The sequence below is a fragment of the Falco rusticolus genome, chromosome W (assembly GCF_015220075.1).
Source record: "Falco rusticolus isolate bFalRus1 chromosome W, bFalRus1.pri, whole genome shotgun sequence".
NCBI classification, from domain to species: Eukaryota; Metazoa; Chordata; class Aves; order Falconiformes; family Falconidae; genus Falco; species Falco rusticolus.
Window position 1 is genome coordinate 13,566,728 of NC_051209.1, and position 25,225 is coordinate 13,591,952.

The 25,225-nt window shown below is 42.5% G+C and overlaps 1 pseudogene; it reads left to right on the forward strand.

The window, feature by feature from the left end:
* Positions 1-19,983: 19,983 nt before the first annotated feature.
* Positions 19,984-23,386, forward strand: LOC119140711 (annotated as a pseudogene).
* Positions 23,387-25,225: the final 1,839 nt, after the last annotated feature.

Genomic DNA, 25,225 nt, shown 5'->3' on the forward strand with positions numbered 1-25,225 from the left:
TTAAAGTTTCTCTCTGCTACATAAAAGCATATTGCACTTGTAGATATAAAAGACAGCACTCTTACTTAGATTATTACCTTATTACCTCATAACTCTTAGTATCTCTGTATCTTAGTATCTTGTATCTCTGATTTCATCACTTCAAAAATTCACCAGAAGCAGATAAAACCACAGCCTCAGACTAAACTACACCTTAACTGCTGATTCAAATAAAGGCATTCTCTTCAGATATGCCTAATGCTTACAAATAGTGTTGGCTGGTTTTGATCAAGAAACTATTATTACAATAACGATCAAAAATAATAATCCCGTTTGCAAAATGCCTTTAAGCCAGCCTCCTAGTCCCAACCAATTTCCACATTCAGAATACAGCATAAATACAGAATACAGAATAAATTATCTCCATCAAGGCAAAAAGGCTTCTTTTTAAACACAGAAATGTTTGCTAGTTCAAGGCAGAAACCCATTTCTTGTAGGGGACATCTGAAGCTTTTTTTTTTTTTTTTTTTTTTTTTTTTTTTTGGTGGGATTGTAATCAAGTCCGTATTTTTCCTTGAGAAGCTTAAGCTGTTCCTCTTGTTTCAGGAGTGTTTCCAACTCTGATTTGTCGACTAGGTCCATATTTCCCAAAGATATCATACATTTCCTCCGCTGTGATTTTATACGGCAGGTTCCGAATATAAAGGGTCCGATTGACCTCTGGGGGCAGCCAGATGTTAGCTCGCTTGGCCGCTTGCATTGCCATGGCGCCAATCGGAGGGGGGGTGTGGGGGGGGTGCCGCCTTGGAGAGAAACCGCGGCCGGGAAGGGGCCTGCCGGGCTGCGCCGCCGCTCGCCGCTGCCGCGGGGGTCCCGGATGCTATCCCATACGCTAATAACCCGAGTAATTCCTTTTTACAATCTATGTCCCGAACGCTCCGCTTTTCTAAAAAGCATATGAGCGAATCATACGTCGCTTGTCTCTCCATACCTTCGTCAGCGCTGTTGCAGCCTTTGCGAGACTTCGGCGACGCGTGGCCAGCGGGACCCTCTGTAGGTGCTCCCGGGCGCGGGGACTGTGCCCTTCCGCCTCCTGCGCTGCTTTCAGGACCGGTACCCGAATCTCCGAATCTCCGTCGAACCGTGGCTCGCAGGTTCAGCCCTCTCTAGGGTCCCTGTTCGGGCGCCATTTGTCGCGACGGAGGGAAGACACAGTCGCTCAATATGAGTGATCAGCAGATTTCGTTTATTGTCCCTTACAGTCACCTTTTATGCCTTCTTATAATTAGCTCATACATATTACAAAAGTTAAGCTCATTATTGGTTAGTTGCCTAAATACCAAGCCCGCCCCTTGTTTGTCTTCTGTAGTTATCTGTTCCCACCTGCAACATTCTTTTCCCACCAAAATCTTCCTGTTATTGTGTAACAAGGACAGCCAAAGACAGTGTATTTTGCTTTACTTCAGATAAGCTGAGAGCGATGTGCATTTTTGTCCAGCCAGCTGGACTATGTCTATGTGACCCTTTTCAGCTAGCCAGTTATCCACATAGACATAGGTACCGCTGAAAAATGTTCCTTGAGAACCTCACACAGAGTAGGAAGTTCTTTAAAGTCAAGCAAGAAATACTGAACATAGGACTATGTCTGTAGGAGGCAACTTCCATGCCTCTCTCAAGCCTAAAACTATAAAACATAGTGGCATGTTAAGTGCCTTCATTACTAGCAAGTTACTGATCAATCTAGGTACCTATATGAGCAGAATTAATTCTTTTAAAAGGAGTTATGGTGGTCATAACCTTTAGATAATTATCTAAAATACTGTTCAGCATACTAATCTAGAAGATAGGAGGCATGAGTCTATCTGACACTAGCCTGAGTGCATTCAAACCCACATTCTGGAAAAATGCCTTTAGTGCTACAGAGGCAACACAAGAACAGCCCTGTATCCAGCTGTTTAAGTGGGCTAGCTGCTGTGCATCAACAAACAAATACATAGATACAAGGTTCATTTAATGAAAAGGAAAGAGAGCAAGGTGTGGTCAGTTCTAGGTTCTGGTCCTTTTTTAGTTCTGGGATTTGATTTAAACCTGGTTTTGACTGTCTAGTGTGAAATACATAAACCACCCAGCAGCAGCTCTTCCAATAGAGGACCCAAAGCACCAAGTTAGAGAAACTGGTCTCCCTTTATCATTCTTGTAGCTTTTGTAGCCTGTCCTCAGCTAAACTAGTTTGTAGCTCCATAACTGATGCACTCTTCGGACAATATAACCATTTCACCCCTCCAAGCTGAGGTGGGCCCCCACAGTTTCTGAAGAAATGCTGTACATATAGCTGGACACCTGCCTCTCTCCTTGTGTTTTTGAACAAGAAATGACTGTTGCTACTGTGTTCTGTGAAACAAATCTCTGTTCTGCTAAGTGAGGAAATAATGTAGGAAATGCCATACATGGAAGTTTCCTCCCTTTTATTATGCTTAATTTTAATACAAATTGCCAGAGAAATCAGGGGTGTAAAACGCTATCAGGATCTGTCCTTGAAAGTTTATAACAGGTACCATACATTGCATGTTGTCATTTCTAACGTACCTTATTCCTGATTTCTAAGCTTAACAGTTATGGTAGAGTCTCCACAAATGCAGTAGGGGTCTAGAAATTCTGCTATATTTAACAGTGATTTTATTGGATTTACATAAAATCTGGCTCAGTCTTTAACAGTGAGACCAATTGTTCTCAGGGTATGCAGCTCACTGAACTGTAAGACAGGGATGAGGAGCATAATAAATCCTCATAATTCAAGGGGAAATGGTTAGCAACCTGCTATACCACTTAGACATGTACAAGTCTATGGGGCCAGATGGGATTCACCCAAGGGTACTGAGGGAGCTGGAGGAAGTGCTCACCAAGCCACTCTAAATCAGCAGTCCTGACTAACCAGGGAATTCTCAGTTGACTGGAGGTTGGTAAATCTGACACCCATCTACAAGAAGGACCAGAAGGAAGACCTGGGGAACTACAGGCATGTCAGCCTGACCTTGGTGCTAAAGAAGGTTATGGAGCAGATCATCCTGAGAGCCATCACATGGCACGTACAGGACAGCCAGGTGATCAGGCCCAGTCATCATGGGTTTATAAAAGGCAGATCCCACATGACTAACGTGATCTCCTTCTATGACAAGGTGACCCACTTAGTGGATGAGAGAAAGGCTGTGGATGGTATTTACCGGGACCTTAGTAAAGCCTTTGACACCATTTCCCACAGCATTTTCCTGGAGAAACTGGCTGCTCAAGGCTTGGACAGGCATACTTTCTCTGGGTAAAAAACTGGCTGGATGTCTGGGCCCAGAGAGTTGTGGTGAATGGTGTTACATCCAGTTGGCATCCAGTCACAAGGGCTCAGTATTAGGTCCAGTTTTGTTTAATATCTTTATTAATGATCTGGACAAGGGTATTGAATGCACCTTCAGGAAGTTTGCAGACACCAAGTTGGGGTGGGAATGTTGATCTGCTTGAGGGAAGGAAGGCTGTACAGAGGGATCTGGACTGATTAGATCGATGGGCCAAGGACAATTGTATGAAAGTCAACAGGGCTAAGGGCCGAGTCCTGCACTTGGGTGACAATAACACCACACAACACTACAGGCTTGGAGGAAGAGTGGCTGGAAAGCTGCCTGAAGGAAAAGGACCTGGGGGTGTTGGTTGACAGCTGGTTGAATACGAGCCAGAAATGTGCCCAGGTGGCCAAGAAGGCCAATAGCATCCTAGCTTGTTCAGAAATAGTGTGGCCAGCAGTAGAGGGGTGATCATCCCTTTGTACTCAGCACTGGTGAGGCCACACCTCTGTCCTGGTTTCAGCTGGGATGGAGTTAATTTTCTTCTTAGTAGCTAGTACAGTGCTGTGTTTTGGCTATGATGTGAGAACAATGTTGATAACTGCACTGATGTTTTTAGTTGTTGCTGGGTAATGTTTATACTAAGTCAAGGACTTTTCAGTTCCTTGGGCCTTGCCATCCAGAGGGCTGGAGGGGCACAAGAGACTGTGAAGGGACACAGCCAGGTCAGCTGACCTGAACCAGCCAAAGAGGTATTCCATACCATGGGATGTCATGCCTGGTATATAAACTTGGAGGGTTGGCTGGGGGAGAATCGTTGCTTGGGGACTGGCTGGGCATCGGTCAGCAGGTGGTGAGCAGTTGTACTGTGCATCACTTGGTTTTTTTTGTCCTTCACCCTTTCTTTGGATTTTACCCTTTTTCCCCATCATTCCATTTTAATTGTTATTACTATTATTATTGTTATTGTTATTACTGTTGTTCTTATCTTTTTATTCTGTTTAGATTATTAAATTGTTCTTATCTCAACCCTCAAGTTTTACATTCCTTTCTGATTCTCCTCCCCACCCCTCTGGGTGAGGGGGGAGTGAGCAAGTGGCTGTGTGGTGCTTCGCGCTCTGTTCCATTTTGGGCCCCTCACTATAAGGAAGACACTGAGGTGTTGGAGCATGTCCAAAGAAGAACGATGAAGTTGGTGAAGGGTCTGGAGCACAAGTCTTATGAGGATCAGCTGAGGGAACTGGGGTTGTTTAGTCTAGAGAAGAGGAGGCTGAGGGGAGACCTTATTGCTCTCTACAGCTACCTGAAAGGAGGTTGTAGCGGGGTGGGTGTCAGTCTTTTTCCCCTAGTAACAAGGGATCGGACGAGAAGAAACAGCCTCAACTTGTACCATGAGAGGTTTAATTTGGATATTAGGAAAAATTCCTTACTGAAAGGTTTGTCAAGCATTGGAACAGGTTGCCCAGGGAAGTGGTTGAGTCACCATCCCTGGAGGTATTTAAAAGACATTGTTGTGGTTTAACCCCGGCTAGCAACCAAACACTACACAGCCACTTGCTTAACTCCTCCCCACCCAGAGGGGTGGGGAGAAGAATCAGAAAGGAATGTAAAACTCGAGGGTTGAGATAAGAACAATTTAATAATTTAAACAGAATAAAGAGATAAGAACAACAGTAATAACAATAACAACAATAATAATAATAATAACAATTAGGATGGAAAGGTGGGAAAAAAGGGTAAAATCCAAAGGAAAAAGGGAAAAGGAAAACCAAGTGATGCACAGTACAACCGCTCACCACCAGCTGGCCAATGTCCAGATAGTCCCTGAGCAACGATCCCCCTCCAGCTAACCCCCCCAAGTTTATATACCAAGCATGATGCCCCATGGTATGGAATACCTCTTTGGCTGGTTCAGGTCAGCTGACCTGGCTGTGTCCCTTCACAGTCTCTTGTGCCCCTCCAGCCCTCTGGATGGCAAGGCCCAAGAAACCGAAAAGTCCTTGACTTAATATAAACATTATCCAGCAAGAATTAAAAACATCAGTGCTGTTATCAACATTGTTCTCACATCATAGCCAAAACACAGCACTGCACTAGCTACTAAGAAGAAAATTAACTCCATCCCAGCTGAAACCAGGACAGACATGTAGATGTGGTCCTTTGGGAAATTGTTTAGTGGTGGACTTGGCAGTGTTAGGTTTACAGTTGGACTCTATCTTAAAGTTATTTTCTAACCTAAATGATTCTATGATTCTATGAAAATCTTGCAGGCCATCAGTGGATTCCAACCAATGGCTTAAAGGTGAATTGCTTTACAGTCTGCTGCCATACCTCCTGAACCATCCAGTCCTCTCTCATTGTCACTTTTTATTATATTCTCCAGAAAACACAAAGCCTTTTGACATTTGAGCTACAGTCCTTTATATCCCATATGATTGTTTTTATTTACTTATCTGGCAAAGATCCCTGGCTTTCAGCCAGAAATGAAGGTCTGTCTTTGTTTAGCCACCAGATGAGAATTCTCAGCTCTGAATCATGGATGGAGGAAAAGACTTATCATTGGCCTAGAAAGAAGTATGCAGCTCAGCACTGCTTCCTCCAAGGAGAGCTTTGGCTCTCTTTTCTTCTTGAAGGTGGTTTTTTTTCTGGGTCAGGCCTCTCCTTGATCAGTCACTAGCCTATTCATAGGCACCTAACTCTCCACATGTATTGTACCAGGTGCCAAGGTGAATTCTGTGAATGAAAGCCTAAAAATTTGGTAGTCTACAGTTCTTGCTTGTTTCTCAGTTAATCAGAAATCAAAATATGTAATCTAAAGTGATTTACATTGCTAATGAAATGAATGCCAATTAATATCACACTTTCTCAGTCTATCCAAGGCATGGTTTCCAAGTTTATATAAGGAAACAGATATTAAAAAATGCACATGAAATATTTTTAATAGGGACACAAAATCTGAATTTGACCAATTCACCTCATGTAAATAGACTCTCATTAGACTTTTATTTATTTGGGGGTTTAAAGTATGACTTTTAGACTGCTAGGAGAAGGTAATTCCAAAAATATCAGAATCTCTTAAGTAGGCAACTACTTGAAAATTGAAGACCAGAAGAGACTACAAAGTTGGAGTTGTATAACAATCATGCATGACAGAAATCAGACATTTGCTTCAAAACCTATAATTCTAACTGACATACAGAATATTAAAGACTGAGTAAGGAACAAAGAGAATGGAAGCTTCAACAATTCCTCATGCAAAACTAATAGACGATCTTCAATAGACATAAGAAATTAATAGACAATTTTCACTTGTACCTGTAGTGTCACATTTGTACATGACAAAGCAGACAAATACATATTCCTTGTTCAAGCGGAGCGAAATGGGGGGGAAAAAAAAGGCAGTAAACAAAAAGCCTGAATGCTGGGAATCAGCTTTATTATTCTCTCTGACACTCAGAAATCTAAGCTATTATTCCTGTCCCCAAAAGAAACACTGAAAAATAATTTAAAATTTCTTGCAAGCTATTTTTATCCAACACTCTTCCTTGTCTGGCTGAAACCATATTAGTTTTAAAGGGGTGAGACTCACACAATCTGCATTTGTGACAACATAGAGATAACTATATATTACTGCACAGGCACAAAAGCTTCACAATTTATTTACAGTTGGATGGCACTTAAATTAGATGTCAGTTGCCCAAGCATTCATATAAGAATGACAGCTGGAGTACAGGAATTGCTGGTGCTGTTCAATTGTTTACAAGAGACATTTAATAAAAAGAAATCATGATCCTGTGCATTTAGCAGTGTATAAAGGTATTACAAGATTCTCCATGATTTATATTTACCAATATTTGGTTAATTGTTGATCTACTTCTTAGCTGTTCGCATCTAATTTCATGGTTGAATTCCTAATATAATTAATTTCTGAGCTTTATCAGTAGATATCTGGTTATTAAGAGCTATATGGTGCATTATAAACCCCAATACCTTGTTAAAAAAAGACCAGATGTATAGCCTACTGAAGTCAGTGGAAATTTCCCTTTGACTGTTGTCATGGTTTAACCCCGGCTGGCAACCAAGCACCAGACAGCCATTTGCTCACTCCCCACACAGTGGGATGAGGGAGAGCGTAGGAAGAGTAAAAGTAAAACTCAAGGGTTGAGATACAGACACTTTAATAGGTAAAGCAAAAGCCACACACACAAGCAAAGCAAAACAAGGAATTCATTCACCACTTCCCATGGGCAGGCAGGTGCTCAGCCATCCCCAGGAAAGCAGGGCTCCATCACGCATCACAGTTACTCAGGAAGACAAATGCCATAATACTGGATGTCCCTGCCTTCCTCCTCTTCCTTCCCCCATTTTATATACTCAGCATGATGTCATGTGGTATGGAATATCACTTTGACTAGTTAAGGTCACCTGACCTGGCTGCATCCCCTCCCAATTTCCTGTGCCCCTCCAGCCCTCTCACTGGCAAGGCCTGGGAAACTAAAAACTCCTTGACTTAGTAAAAACACTACCCAGCAATAACTAAAAACATCAGTGTCCTATCAGCATTGTTCTCACACCAAATCCAAAACACAACACTGCACCAGCTACTAGAAGAAAATTAACATAATCCCAGCTGAAACCAGGACAGTATCCACCCCTTACTCCATACCATTTACATCATGCCACACTTTCCAATACAACCTCATTAACCACCATCACCCTTCCCATCCTTTGATATAATACACAGATATCATTCCCCTAGGCCAGGGGTCCTCAGATTTTTTAAACAGGGGGCCGGCGCGCGGATGAAGTGGCAGGAGGTCATCTGCGGCTGCTTGGTTTCCCCCCCCAACCCCCGGCGGGGGGATGTGTGTGTTCTGTAAATACCAGGGGCCGGATTGAGGACCCTGGGGGGCTGTATCTGGCTGACGGGCCATAGTTTGAGGACCCCTGCCCTAGTCTATGCACCACCCCTGTAAAATGTCTATAAAACATCCACAAATGTCCAATGAGTTCATTTAGTCCATGAACATGAGATCTTATGGTAGTCATTCAGGAGAAGAAAGGTTGTGTGTTGTATGAGGTTATCAGGCATCAAAGCCAGCTCAGGTCAGGTCACTGCTGCACTTGCACCGCTTCTTGTAAGGCTTGTCCTCCAATGGTCCAGGTGGTTCCTGCTATGGTCATTCCTATAAAATGAAACATGGATTACAACAATTTAAAGGTATATCCATTACAATCTCCACCCCTGGTCCCTACGGACCAGCCCATAGGGTTTAACATTGCAATGAACTCCTCCCCTTGCCCCTGCTCCAGCTTGGACTTATCCCTAGACTGCAGTCCCTTAGGGTTGTACCTGCTCCAAGTGGAGCCTCAGCTACAAGCTGCAGCGTCTCCAGGGGTGTACCTGCTGCGGCATAGACTCATCCACAGCCACAGTCACTTCGAAGTGCACTTGTTCCAACATGGCCTTATCCATGGGCCATGACCATAGACCTGCTCCAGCATGGCCTTATCCCTGGCCACAGTCCCTTCAGAAGTAAATCAGCTCCAGCACGGCCTTATCCCTGGCTGCAATCCCTCCAGGGCTGTATCTGCTCTGTTGTGGGCTTATCCATGGCCGCATGCTTTGAGGTGCTCCATCATGACCTCATGCACAGCCACTGATGCTTCTGGGTGTACCTACTGCATCATGGACTTATCTACGGCCACAGATGCTTCAACGTGTACCTTCTTCAACATGGACTTGTCCTTGGTCCACACTTCCTTCAGAGGCATACCTGCTGCAGCACAGACATAACCATAGCCGCAGACACTCCAAGATCTACCTGCTTGGGCATGGACTTATTCACAGCTACAGATGCTTTGGGGTGTCTGGCTCCCATGTGGACTCATCCACAGGTCACAGTCCCTTTGACTCGAATACACACTGGAGTTCCAGCTTGTTGCATTAAAGGGGATGGAGTAATTTATCAGGAAATAACCCCTCCTCCCTCCCTTCCAACTCTCCTCACTGAGGTGAGAGGTTGGGTGCAGCTAGGTTTAAATCCTAGGTGACGTCCAATTTACCACTATCAGTCCAGTCGCGTTTAATATGTATATTAAACTACCACGAGTCTGGATACACTGATAGCAGCCTGCACTGCCAGTCCAGTCATATTCATGAACTAGCACGGCCACACTCTAGGGTATGGTCATGTTCAATGAGAAACTGTGACGACCAGCTACTTAACAGTGCAGTTTTACTAGCAACAGATATACAGGTTTCTTTTACTGCCAGTGACAGTGACTGTCTGCAAAAAGGTACATGCAAATAAAATGTTATAAAGCATAAAACGTGCAAAAAAGTTACAACAATACAGCCTGGCTACAAATATTAAAGAGTGACTCTCTAGAGATATTTCTAAGTCTCCCAATGAAGCACTTAATTTAAGTCTCACCCAAGGCATCCCAAGGGGGGGAGAAGCAAGGCTCAGCCCGTCAGCCGATCCCAGGAGTGTGTCTCAGTGGCGTCTTCCCTTAGCTTGTTCTCGGTGGTGTCTTCCCCACTTGTCCCCTCATTCATTCACTTTTTATACTTCTCTCTACTCTCAGGTGGAGCTTGAGTGACCCTAGTCATACATGCCTTTATTATGATCGGTGCAAAGTTCTCTCGCTTTCATTTAAAGATACAGTTCATTTTAAATTTACTACGCATGCTCCCTGAGCAGGGGATTCTCTCTCTTCGGGGGGCCATTTGAGTAGGAGGTCGCGATCTCCCACTATCACAATTATTTTACCCTAGCATCCTTGAATTTTGTCTCTTCAGCAGTTTGTTTTCTTTTAGCAGTTAGCATGTCCTCGTCAGAAAGCTTTGAAGTGCTGAGCAGGCCTAGTTCCCGACCTTCTCTCACAGATAATGAGGCTCTTGCTTGGTCTTCACCACAGTTGTTGGCCCAGCAACAGACATCTCATATATTTTCCAGCCGCTATGCAGTTTATCAGCTGTATGGTACCATCGCATTCCTAGTCCTGCAGGGAGCACAGCAGAGCCTGGCCGCAGGGTCTCCACTCCACTCCTCCTCTAGGATAGCAGGTTGTATGTCTTACGGAACTGTGGTGATGTAGATTTTGTGCATGCCAACTATCCTGAAGTGGCAATTGTATATTTCCCTAAAAAGCTTTCTGTAATACTACGCTTCTATTAGGACCCAATTTTTCTCTAATTCCCCCCTCAAGGTGATTTTCCCACACAGCCTATCCAGTACAGCAGCACAGAAATAGCAGCGATGCCCTGGCCGTCTGCCAGCCCAGGCACATCACCATTGCTGTTATCAAAATGTTCCTGGGCACAGCACAGTGAGATGATAAGCAGTACAGCAAGCAGCGAAAGCAAAAAGCAGCTACTAACTGTGTATTAGTCTAGTGCTTGTAATGCAAGCAAGCTCCATGGCAAGTACGGAAACCTTCCCCTTAATAGCTAAACAGCAATAACAGCTATAAATTCAAACTAGCACATTCCAATCAAATCCATTGTTATTTCAAACCCTTCAAGCCCCATGTTGGACTGTCGTGGTTTAACCCCATCCAGCAACCAAGCACCGCGCAGCCACTTGCTCACTCCCCCCAGAGAGGATGGGAAGAGTAAAACTGAGAAGACTTGTGGGTTATGATAAAGACAGAGTAATAGGTAAAGCAAAAGCCGCGCATTCAAGCAAAGCAAAACAAGGAATTCATTCACCACTTCCCATGGGCAGGCAGGTGTTCGGCCATCCCCAGGAAAGCAGGGCTCCATCATGCATAACGGTTACTCGGGAAGACAAACGCCATAATGCCAGAAGTCCCCCCCTTCCTTCTTCTTCCCCCAGATTATATATACTCAGCATGTCGTCATATGGTATGGAACACCTCTTTGTTTAGCTCAGGTCAGCTGACCTGGCTATGTCCCCTCCCAATTTTTTGTTCCCCTCCAGCATTCTCACTGGCAAGACCTGAGAAACTGAAAAGTCCTTGACTTATTGTAAACATTACCCAGCAACAACTGAAAACATCAGTGTCCTATCAACATTGTTCTCACACCAAATCCAAAATACATCACTGCACCAGCTAATGAAAAGAAAATTAACTCTATCCTAGCTGAATCCTGGACAACTGTGGACCCAAGCCCAATGGAAACAGCATCTCAGCCACCAGGAATGCTGATAAAACTACCATCCAATTGCCTCCATCCAGTACTGGCCTGAAAGCAGGCTCCTGCGTGTTGCCTCCTACAGTTCTGCAACCTTAGTATTAAAGAAAGTAATTCTATTTTGTCAGTTTATTTATGATTTCACCAACTGTAAAGCAGCCACATTATATTTCAAAATATTCTTCAGCAATTTTGTTTTGCCCAGAAAACTCACTACTGGATCCGACAGGTCTACCTACTACCACCACCACTTTGAATCATTGCTTGTCCTTTAATAAACTTTCCTCCATTAAATCAATACTGCTCCCACCAGCATATATTTCTTTTTTCATGAAGTACATAAATGTTGAAAGCCAGTGACATCAAACAGCCATTGTAACTAAAGTGAAAAATGAACCTGTATTATAAAAAAACATAGATCTGAGAATATATTATACAAACTAATATGTGTTAAAGTCAGAGCCTCACTTAGGAACCTGGTGTAGACATATATCCTTTATTATTCTAACTTATACAGAAATTCACCATACTAGAATAAGATCACACAGCCCTCTATAGTAAGAGTCAGATTTTCAGAGTGTTCCTGGCTAGATCTTCAAAGAAATGTACTGCAATACCCAAGAAATACTTTTATTTTTTTTATTATTTTTTAAGCAGCCACCTCTGGTTTTGATGTACTTGATTAAATTCCCCCCTCCCCCAGTAATTCAGAGATCAGCATGCTGAGCTTTTTAGAAAGAGGTGCTAAGTATGCAACAGGTAACAGCTTCATAACTACTCATTAATATGACAGTCTGTAACAACGATTACATTTGCCTAGATATTAATTATTTTATAGCAACAGCATATATACTTTTAGATATTAATTACAGAAGCAGTGTGACAGGTTGACCCTGGCAGGATGCCAGGTGCCCACCAAAGCCAGTCTATCACTCTCCCTCCTCAATCAGACAGGGGAAAGAAAATATAGTGAAAGGCTCATGGGTCAAGATAAGGACAGGGAGATCACTCCGCAATTACTGTCATGGGCAAAACACACTCAACTTGGGGACAATTCATTTTATTTATTACCAATCAAAGTCAGAGTAGGATAATGAGAAATAAAACCCAAATCTTAAAACACCTTCCTCTCCCCCTTCTTCCCAGGCTTAACTTTACTTCCACTTCTCTGTCTTCTTCCTCTCAGTGGTAGAAGACAGTGAATGGAGGTTAGGGTCAGTTCATCATGCATTGTTTCTGCTGCTCCTTCCTCCTCAGAGGGAGGACTTCTCACACTCTTCCCCTCCTTCTGTGTGGGGTCCCTCCCATAGGAGACAGTTCTCCACAAACTTCTCCAACATGAGTCCTTCCCATGGGCTGCAGTTCTTCACAAACTGCTCCATCATGGGTTCCTTCCACAGGGTGCAGTCCTTCAGGAACAGACTGCTCCAGTGTGGGTCACCCGCCAGGGTCACAAGTCCTGCCAGCAAACCTTCTCCAGACTGGGATCCTCTCTCCACAGGGCCACAGGTCTTGCCAGGAGCCTGCTCCACTGTGGGCTTCCCACAGGTCCCAGCTTCCTTTGAGTGCATCCACCTGCTCCTGTGTGGGGTCCTTCATGGACTGCAGGTGGATACCTGCCCCAGTGTTAACCTCCATGGGCTGCAAGGGGACAGCCTGCCTCACCGTGGTGTTCACCACAGGCTGCAGGGGAATCTCTGCTCTGGTGCCTTTAGTACCTCCTCCCCCTCCTTCTCCACTGACCTTGGTTTCTGCAGAGTTGTTGCTCTCACATATCCTCACTCTTCTTTCCAGCTGCAGTTGCCCAGTTGCACAGTAATGTTTTCTCCTTAAATATGTCATCACAGAATGGTCAGGGTTGGAAGGAACATCTGGAGATCTAGTCCAGCTCCCTGCTAAAACAGGTCCTTCTAGATTGGGTTGCATAGAATCGCATCCAGGCAGGTTTTGAATGTCTCCAGAGAAGAAGACTCTACCACCTCTCTGGTCAGCCTGTTCCACTGCTCTGTCTCCCTCAAAGTAAAGAAGTTTGGTTCCAGTATTGGAGTGAGGCTGTATCTCATGTTTGACGAAGGGCAAAGTATTAAAGCAAAGTGGTAAAAATCTAGCCTTTGATCAGGTCCTCTACTGTATAAATCTTCTTTATACACACCCAGAAATACAGCTGGTTGAGTGGGTCAAAAAGAGTCTTTCAAAACAAGTTTTGATTTCTGTGGTCTGGTGTTCTGTGACTGGCTTACTCCTACAAGCCTAGTACTCAGGTAGAATATTAAACATGCATTAGACAATCATGAACTATTTAGCTTCCAAGACCAAAGAACAGGGGTATTCATCCCAGTATGACCAAATATAATACATCCAAGAATAAAAGACTGAAAAGGCAAAAAAGACTACCCAATCTTTTTTCATCCCAAAGGTTATATCTACATCAACAAGTAATTTGCTATGATAGGAGCAGAACAGTAGATTGAAACAGCTGTTGCCGAGATCCAGATCTCAGTTTGCAAAGGCAGCCAAATCCTTCTGCAGTCAGAACCAACATGGGAGGATCAGGGGATTGGCTTGAAAACCACAACTACTCCAAACTAAAACACTAACATAGTCACAGACTAAACCATGGACAGCAGAGACAGAAATGGCTGTACCCTTCCAGAAGGCACAGTAAAAAGCAGTCTGAAACCTCTGAGGGAACAAGTCTGTCTGTCCTTAATATCTTTACCTAACTTATCTCTAGGAATAAATAAGTAGCTTCTGAGGGGGACCAGAGGAATAATGGTCTAGAGAAATAGATAAGGAGTGGCTACATGTGTATATATGTGCAAATGCATAATTTTGGTCTTTTCCCAAAGCTCATAAAATGCACGTCATGTAAACTCTTTTTGCTTCCATATTGTAAAGAAACACATCTTGCTTTTTGTAGACTCAGTTCAGCATTCACCAAATTAATTGAGTTAGACTCATCAGTTAAGTCAACATTTGATGAGACCCATATATTAGAGCAGAATACAGCATCTGAATGCCTGGGCTACCTTGCATGAATAACCTAGAACACAGCTATCAATAAATATTCAATACTACCTTGTAAGTTATTGATTTTTTTTCAAGAAAAAGTCAAGGAAATAATGTCAAAATAATAAATTAGTTTACAAACTTTCATTGTTTGGTAGTGTGTACAATGTGTATATAAAAATTCTGTAAATTAGGTTTCTATTAAAATCCTCTATTATTTATCCAGTGGTAATAAAGATTCAATTTATCTCATTGAAAAGTAAATACAAATCAAATTAATGCACTGAATATCATTACAAGCCATTTTAAAATTTCATAAATGTTGCTTCTTTAGACTATTAAAGTTATTTGAATTTAAAGTGCAATAGATATTTACATCCTTATCAGCTGCAGTTTTGCCACAGTAAGCAATTAAGGAGTTTCTCTCCATCATCCATCAATAATGCTGAATTTTCTCTCACTGCAGCAATGCACATTTAATCAAATTAGTGCAAAAGTAGCAACTGGTTGAGTACTGAGCCCAAGATAATATAAAAATGTAACCAAGCTTTTATCTGATCATAGCCAGCATATAATGAATCAGATAAGTGCTAGCACTCTCAAGTACTACAAAATAGCCCACTAACAATAACTCTCAGGATGCACCATGTTGAGGACATGCTGCTGCTGCCTGAAATGAAACAATCAGTTGGCAAGGTGAAAGCCAAAACATCTTGACCCTCCATCCATGATTGCATGGGTTACAGTGCAGCCAGGGAATGACTGGGTGCTGGGGTCTCTATCAGGCTTTACCTTTGTTGCATTCAAAAAGAAAGTGCCAAACTTCATCTTTTAAAAAACATGCATTAGAAGCTAAATAATAGTGAGTCTCTGCCTGTAACACATTCAAGACTCTTGTTTTGTTTGTTTATCTCACATCCTGCACATATTTTCGGCTTGGCTCTAGAGCAATAAGAGATTGTTTTTCTTTCAGTGAAGCTGACATACCAGTATGTTGTATCCATCTAGTTTTGGGGCTGTTAAAAAAAGTCTATGAAATATCAGAAAACTCACAGTAAACTAGTGAGGACTGGTAACATTGTATCATAATAACATCACTATAATAAATACCACTGGGCAGCATTGTTTGCATAAAAATTTTATAGGAACTTCCATTAACTATGTGCTTCTTATTCTTTTAGATTGTTTGAATTAAAAAGAAATCAATTTAGGTATAAAAAGAAGGCATATTCAGTTGGCACTAATTCTCTGGGAAGATTCAAGATAGAAAAAGGTTTGGACTAAGCATAAAAGTTTTGTTTTTTAAAGTCATTACTTAAAACTTTTCTGAGCATCTACTTTACTTATTCTCTTGTTGAAATACTGCTTTTCAACTTCCTCTTTGCCAAAAAGTCTTGCAGAGTATGACCTAAAATGGGAACTGTAAAACCAAGATGCAGAAGGGAAGCAAAATATGCCTGAATGCTGCTGATGGTTTTGACATATCAGTTTAAGCCTACAAGTGATTCTTTTGTCTGTACACTCTCGGTAGGTAGTCTAACACCATGGCAGATGCACAGAACTAACAAGTGACACAGCAAAGCACTGGTGTGAAGTGACACAAAATGCTGAAAGGCAAGGAGATATTTTCCCTACACTTTGCTTGTGTGCTTTCCTTTCATGTTGATAGATCACAAACATGGTTGATACATTCTCTAGTTAACAAGGAATACCTGTAAAAGTTATCTTGGTCTTCAAGCACCCAAATTAATTTCATAGAAAATAAATCACTATCTCCTAGTTCTTTTCTCTTAACAGACACTGGAAATTTATTTCTTTATTGCTGCTTGCTGCGGGCATTTCGGGCGAGCGGGAGTCAGATTCAAATACTCACAGAGTTCAAGATCTGATCCGTTTATTGTACAAACCAGGTAGACTTTTATAAGGCATTCTATAAGCGTGCAATAATGTGATTGGCTATTTTACAAGCGTATAATAATATGATTGGTTAACAATTGTTTACTGGGAAGATTTCTGTTTCTGCTTGTTCTGGCATGTAGGCTCCTTTCTGCAGTTTCCCAGCTCCTCTTATCACGTCCCGTTGGCCTTGGTTTTGTGCCAACATCTGCAATTTGCTCCTTTTTCTTCATCCCACTGTTCTGGCCGTAACCTCGTCTTATTTCTTCAGTATTTTTCCACTTGCTTCAGAGTTCAGTATAATCATTCAATACAGCAAGAGCCCCAACAGCTGCTCATGATGTACACACATTCACTGAGTTATTCTTTTCCTTGTAGTGGGTTATATTAGAGTCTGGTGACTTCAAATTCAAGTAGTTCACAAAGCCATTTATTTGCTTCTTGAATTAATTGAGACTCCAACTTTATTCCTATTTTGCATTTCTGGGGTTTCATATATCACCATCACAATGTTTAGAACAATATAATATAATAAATAGATTATTTCAGTTGGAAGGGACCTACAGTGATCATCTAGTCCAACTGCCTGACCAATTCAGTGCTGACCAAAAGTTAAAGCATGTTATTAAGGACATTGCCCAAATGCCTCTTAAACACTGACAGGCATGGGGCATCAGCCACTTCTCTAGGAAGCCTGTTCCAGTGTTTGACCACCCTCTCAGTAAAGAAACGATTCCTAATGTCCAGTCTAAACCTCCCCTGGCACAGACTTTGGCTGGAAGAGTTAAATTTCTGCATAGTAGACAGAGAGGATGTTTACAAAATGCAAACTGTCTAGAAAGAACTGGGGGATGAAGGTTAGATGGAGGGTTTGGTTTTGTTTATTGTGTTTAGTGGGGTTTTTTTATCATAACATATGTGATGCTCTATAATGTTCTTTCAATAGGATGAGTTAAGGGTAAAATCTTCCAACTAGTTAAGGAATCTGGCAGGAAACAGATCTGATGGGTAAGGAAGATCCCTTTCAACTTCTCCTTAGTATGTAAAAAATTGCTATTATCTCATCAGCCCTCCTTCCCCTCAAACTTCTGGGTCTGTGTAATGTATTTCTTCAGAGGTTTGTGCATTTAATTTTTCTCCTAGTGCTAGATTAAACCTGCAGTGAGCTGTGGGAACACTGGAGCTTTCACTAGCAGGCCATAAAATGAGTCATGAGGAAGCCACAGCTCTGAATGAATCTGTGTGTTACATGGATCACATGTTAAGGGGATAAGTAGTCTCACTGAATACATTTTCACATCCTGAGAAAAAGCAAGGATAGCATTTGGGTGATTCTGTTAGCCACAAGCATGAATTCCCTTGGATTCAGCCTCAACTGTACTCCCTCTTTCTTCCTGAACAGATCCTGTTCCTCCCTGGGAGAAAGAATAAATATAATTAACTGCCTGTGATACATCTAAAGATATCCCTTTTCTATCATGTCTGAGGCACTTAGCCTAGACGCAGGGGTCCTCAAACTACGGCCCGCGGGCCGGATACGGCCCCCCAGGGTCCTCAATCCGGCCCCTGGTATTTACAGACACACACCCCTGCCCCCCCCCCCCCCGCCGGGGGTTGGGGGGGGGGGAACCAAGCAGCCGCAGATGACCGCCTGCCACTTCATCCGCGCGCCGGCCCCCTGTTTAAAAAGTTTGAGGACCCCTGGACTAGAGTCTCATGATCCTTGTGCTTCACACAGCCAGACCACACACACAAGCAGTACTGTGGATTCTCTCTTGCCTCCACATCAAGAGGTAGGATGCAGCAAAACAAGCAAAACATCCCAAAAAACGCTAATTCGAGCAGCTGTCTATATAACCCTGAAAAGAACCCTGATTAATTTTAAGTTAACTATCTAATAAAATATTTTCTCAACATAAAGAAACATCTTATAGAAGTCACAATGTAAGCTTTTGGCACCACTGTAAGCTCTCTAAAGCAGCAGTTAGATGTGTTATGAAAGAGGAGTGAATCCCATATGAATAAAAGAAAATTTGTACCACTTTCCAGAGTTTTCTTGGGTGAGCCAAACTGGAAATTATATCAGAAGATATGTGTTTTAGTCATACAGAGATCTTGATCAACTTCATTCTTCTGTTACTATTTTACAGAAGAAAAAAATTACTAATAACTGAAAAGAAATTAAAGTATATTATTTCAACTCATCTCTTTACAGTTTTAAAAACCCCAAATCTAAATACTGTCATATCACTAAAGCCAGTGCTCATACTTGCTTCTATATCAAGACTTTAATGATGTTTCAAAAACTTTGAAGATATGATCCATCTACAATTCACAGAGAGAGTAATAAAGAGAAAGGAAAGCAATCTTTTCTGAGCTAATCACACCCAACTTCTCAGTTTTCATTACACCAATAAGTCTTCACTGACGCCACCTTTTCAACACAACTCTGTCACTGATATGAACCATGCCTGATATATAATTAATTCACTTCTTGACTTCTATTCCACCTAGAATGAACACAACCACTATCACAAAAAACGTTTGGTTTATATCACAATTTTCCTTTCTTCACAAAGCTGTATATGATTCTTACAACAAAGATTTCCAGGGCAGAGAAAAATAAAGTTTAACTCTCTTTTGGAAACAGTCTATACACATCTTCAGAGCACAGATTAGCTCAGAAAATATTTTCTGCTAGGAAATTTGTTTAAATGGTTGACTCTGCAAATTCAAATGGAGTCACTAAAGCTGCATATACTATTTGTTTCCTGAGCTTACACTACAGGATTCTGTTGATGCAGCTGCAACAGGGATACATGGAGTCCCTAAGGTGCAGGATCCCTCCCAGACAAAAAAAATATAATAATAAATAAATAAATAAAAATCAGGAAAACTCTACTGTTAGCAGAGTTGTTCATTCATAGGATGAACACACCACAGGCTGTATAGACTGAAACTATCTTTCCCACTTAGATCACTTATCTGGGAAACGGGAAACTACATTTACATTTCACTACAGACATAGACAGCACGCACTCACATTCACATTCGAAAAAAAAGCAACAATAGTCTTACATTTCATATTGCCTCTTTCAGTTTCAGGAACTAATAGCAATCTCATAGTCTTACCATAGGAAAACCAAAGAGTTTGCATTCCTCCATCACTACCAGTGTCATCCATAGGATCTTCCTTCAGCACAGAAACTAAAGAAGCAACCGTTGCAAAGGATGTCACAGCATAAATTGCTTCCTGCACATCATGAGTTAATGAAATTGTCTTTTCTTCTTGAACTTGGATGTAGACTGATTGCCTGCATATAGACCAATAGAGCTATTAAGATCTCTCTATTTCAACATTAGGCTTCTGGCAATGTATTTAAGAATCAGTAAACCTGATAGCAATGAACAAAATTGCCAGATTGACCTGATACTTTAATTAATTGCAATGGCTTGCAAATTATCTTTACAAATGTAAGGCTAGTCTTAAATAAAGTAAATAATTCATTAGCTGTTAAGAAAAAGAGAATTGAATAACCAATAGCACAAGTTTACAACAAAATGAAGCAATTAAAGGCAATAAAAGAGGGCATTATTATTAACAAAATGGATAAAGAAATTAATGCAAGCATGATGGATTGGGGACCATGGACAAAGAAATCTCAAAAAAGAGTAGCAGACACATGTTAGTATTTTAACTTTCAGATTATATTAATTTTTTTATTTCTCACAATAAAGCAAGCTGACTGCTGTGGATTCCATGAAATGAAGAATTCCTACCTGGGACCAGAGTGTATAATCCAGAATTTTGCATTTTTGTATGTATTATAAATACAGGTTTCACACAGTCCAAGACGTAACTAAGGCAAAACCATCATTCTTGGAAAAGTAGTTCCACTCTAAAAAACTGGCTGTAAAAACTCAACTGTATAAGGTTCTGCATCTTATGTGTCTCGATGGCTTTAAATCATATTTGTTCAAAGCTCAAGTTGGTTTTATTTCCTCCAGAAACATGTCTAGAAGGCTTCCCTTGGGATAAGTAACTTCTGCTGTGTTCCTTCTGCCTTGTGCATCATCCTCAGAAAAATGATTCATTTGAATACATATTTCTGATTATGATATGTGAGCCAAAAGGAAAGTAACAGAAGTTTCTTGTAATACTGACTACTCAAAGAAATCTTTAGATATGGCACAATGACTCAGAGCTGACTCTGACCTAGTAGTGCCTTGAATTATGCAGCATATACCTAAAATTGACTAAAGCCCCCTTTGATGTAGAGAATCTACCACCAAATTTCAGATACATAATAAACTTGCAGCAGTATGAAGGATACCACTGCTTCATGTTAATAACCAATGAATATTTAAATCTCCTAATTAAATGAGATACTATCAAGAGCAATATGCAATTGCTTTGGTAGCATTTCCTCTCTGGGGTTCTTTTTAGCCAGCTCAGATGTTGACTGCTATAAGATCTGAGGACTGGAAGGAATGTTTCAACTTCAAATTTAAACCAGAAAGCACCTTTTATCCTCAAAAATGAAACAGTTGATAACCAGCTGTGGTGGGTTGACCTTGGCTGGATGCCAGGTGCCCACCAAGATGCTCTATCACTCTCCTCCTCACCAGAACGGGGGGGAGAAAATAAGATGAAAAAAACCTTGTGGGTCAAGATAAAGGCAGCTCAATGAAGCAATAGCAAAAGTTGTGCATGCAGAAGCAAAGGAAAACAAAAGATGTTATTCTCTACTTGCCATCAGCAGGCAGTGTTTGGCCACTTCCTGGGAAGCAGGGCTTCAGTACACATAGAGGTTGCTCAGGAAGACAAATGTAGTAAATAACAAATGCCCCCCCTTCCTTCTCCTGCAGGAGCAGGCTGGAAACTAGGACCATGCGTGGCAATCAGTTAGCTGAGGGGAATGTGCTCGGGCTTGTCTAGACAACAATCAACATGATGAGCTTGTCTAGACAGCAATTAACATGATGAGGCCTGTTTGCAGAGCACAGGGGAGCAGGAAACGGATGGCGCCAAAGTTGGCGCCAAGGAAAGGCAACACCTTGCTGTTAATTAGCCCCCAATCAGGGATTGCCTAGCATGCAAGGCTTAGCCTCAGGAACCAATTGGTTTAAGACGCGCAGCCTTTGAAAGTGTATATAAAGTTGTGCTCCTGTACAATAAACCGACATTTGCTTGCATCAAGCTGCGTCCCGTCTCTTCATTCGCCGCATTCTCCTTTCTCTTAGCATTTATATCTGAGCAGATGTCATATGGTATGGAATATCCTTTTGGTCACTTTGGGTCAGCTGTCCTGGTTATGTCCCCTCCCAAGATCTTGCACACCCCCAGCCTACTGGTGAGAGGTGGTGTAAGGGACTGTGCCGGTGAGACCCACCATCACCACAGCAGATGTGTTGTCTCAACATTGCTATGGCAGGAAACTCATGCCATCACCACAGTGAATTATCTATCTATACATTGTCAAGGCAGGAAGATAACACCACTACCACCGCAGAGATTTAGGAGACCAACTGATGCCATGGAGCAACGGGGGAGGCTGATCCTGCAAAACTTAACCAAACCCCTGTGCATGTGCCCATACTTGGGGTCAGGAGGATCAAGGATCCTGGAGGCCCCTGAGGAATGTTGGGCACGTACACCATTGCCGGGTGGAAGGTGTGGTTAAGCAGAACAGCTTGTAAAAACTCTATAAAAAACGGAAAAAACTAACATCGGACGGAACGTTCCCCCACTGGACTTGGAAAAGAATTGGAAGAGTGAAGGGGGGGGGGGGGTGTAGTTAGTAGAGAATTTACAGTGAGGTCCTCTCAGGAAGAAGTAACCCCACTTTGGTGAAATGAGTGCCCACACATCTACAGATGTTAGTGATGTTTCCCCCACTGAGATTTATATAAATTGGATGACTTTTGGGAACCTATCATGCTCACCCAGCTCCCCAAGGGCGAGAATGGACAAAAAATCACTGGTTCCAACCGCAGAGTATAGTGGATAGGATCATGATATTGCAGAAAGAGGCTAAAGTTAGGTCTGGGAAGGGGAAATCCATAATTTGTGCAGTTTTGGGAGCAAGTTTGGCAGCAGCCATGGAAGATAGGAGGCAAAGATTGTGTCAAGATGATGCCATGGTAGATTCCTTGAAAATGTCAGTTAAAACACTGTGAGAACAGTTAGAAGAGACCAAACAGCTATTAGAGGAGGAAAGAAACCAGAATGCTTTTCTAAAAGAGACATTAAGAGAAGAATTGTGGAAAGAGAGTGACTCATTTGGGGAGGTGGAGTCAAAGTTAACAGAGAGAGAGATTAGGCAAATACATCCCCAGGGGGATTTACAGAGAGCAAAAGAGGCAGCAGAAACCCCTCCTCACATGTAAACCCTAGTCAAGACTGAGTATTTATATGAGACAGACAATGACACTTGTCCCCAAATTGCTACTAAAGAGGAGATAGCAAAATTAAGGAAGGATTTTGCAAGGACTCCAAAGGAATCCAAAACAGAATATGCTTGGAAAGTGTCCCTGTCAGGAGGAGATGGGATTTTGTTGTCAGAGAAGGAAGCAGAAGGATACTGGGTTCCAGGTGTGTTTTTAACTACAGGCAACCATCGGACCCCATGGTCATTGACACAGAAGGCAGTGTATTGGGCTCCCTTTGGAGAGGGGAGACCCCGTAGCCATAAAAGGTACAATGGATCAGCTAGTAGAAATTGTACAAAAGGCAGCTTGTCTGCAGATGATGTATGATAGAAGGCTTGAATGTCACCAGGGCTCTCCCATGATGATGCCTGTGGACCCAGAACGGATGACTCCTCTAATTTGAGGACTTCCTGATTCTTTAAAATCCATTGGGATCCAGCTACAGGGGAAGATACAAAATACCCCCGTAGCAGATAGAGTTACATGGGGGGAAGTTGCCCAAGTGCTAATTAATTTTGGGAGAAAATATGGTCCTGTTGCTGGATCCTGGCAAAGACCCAAAACGAGAGCCATATGAACTGCAGGAAAAGCTGAGGGACAGTCAGCGCTGGTTCAGAGAAGTCAGAATTATAAATCAGTCTGATTTACTGATCCTGGGAGAGGGAGACCCCTAAGACAACAGGAATGGTGGCAGCTGGGGCTTCAGAGAGGTATTCCCCAGGATCTAATGGATGGGCTCCCCACCCAGAAATTGGAGAAACTTGTACAGATATGGTCAGGGCACAAAGTTAGTTTTGCGAAGAGGGTCCCCCATGGAGAGTCGGCCAAGTCACGACAATCACACCAATATGGCTACATGCCGTGCTCACTTATTAACAAACAGGTTATATTTATAATTTAAACCGACCACTCACATGACTTTATACACAGGTGATTGGATAAAAGTCTCTGCGCCACGTGGGGGTCCGTGTCGCTGATTGGTGGGCATGCTGCAGGTGCCTGATCAGAGTGTGCCAATGAGAGTGTGTTGATTTTGCGGTTCCCAGGGCTTGCTCTGCACCTGGCTTCTTGTTTGTGCATAGCTTGTTTTCCTTCTCCCACTGCTTGTTCCCAGGACTATTTAAAACTGCTCTGCAGCTTCAACTAACAGGCGTGGGTTGTCCAACCCAGACAATGGTAACATATGTCCTCGGTCCTTTAAATATCCCTCTACAGTTTTGAGCCAACCCCTACTGACCCACCATCAATAGGCATCGGGGGAAAAGCTGATGAAGTAAGGAGGGCAACGGGAAACTAGATCCTCCGTCCCCTGAATGTGGGGGGGTGGGGAACGGACGAGGGATGTTTATAAGGCAACTCACCTTAAATTTGAGAGGGGATTTAATGATTACAGTGTCTGTAGGGCTACGGAAAAACCAATAACCTTTTTAATTGGTACTGGGGCACAAATCACTGCTCTGATGTGGAGTGAGGTGGAGCAATGTGGAATTTTGACTTTGTCTAGAAACCTAGTTGTCTTAAATGCCTTGGGGAAAGCCCAATCGGTACCTATGGCCTTGGTAACATTATGGTTGCCTGGGGAGGAAGACCCAGTTAACACCAAGATTGCAATAGGCCCTTTCCCGACAAATCTCTTGGGCATAGATATATTGAAGGGCAGACAGTGGTATGATATCCAAGGGAACTCATGGTCCTTTGGCATTCCTCAGATCAGAGAATTAGCTGAAATGTCCTGGACAGAAGTGCGCCTGTTGCAAGCAGCACCTACCCTCCCCCCTTCCAGGATGACTAATGTGAAACCCTACCTGTTGCCATTAGGGGCCCGGGAGGGGATAGCTCCTGTGATTGAGGTTCTTAAACAACAGGGTATTTTAACATTCACCCACTCCCCATACAATTCCCCAGTGTGGCCAGTGCGTAAATCAAATGGGAAGTGGAGACTGACTGTAGATTATCATTGACTTAATGCTAACACTGGTCCCTTGACAGCAGCAGTGCCTAATATAGCTGAGCTAATCTCACTCATTCAGGAACAGGCTCATCCAGTGATGGCCACAATTGATGTGAAAGATATGTTTTTCATGGATCCCCTGCAAGAAGAAGACCGTGATCGTTTTGCTTTCACATGGGAAGGACAACAGTATACCTTTACTCGCCTCCCTCAGAGTTATAAACATTCTCCCACCTTAGCATATCATGCTTTGGCACAAGAATTATCCCAAATTCTCCCAGAGCCGGGAGTTAGATTTTATCAATATATTGGTGATGATTTGATAGGAGGGGATCAAATTATTCCAGTACAGGTGACACAGGGAAAGATTATACAGCACTTAGAGTCTCTGGGACTCCAGATACCAGAGGAAAAGTTACAAACTGCTGCAAATGAAGTGAAATTTTGGGAGATATGATGGAGAGG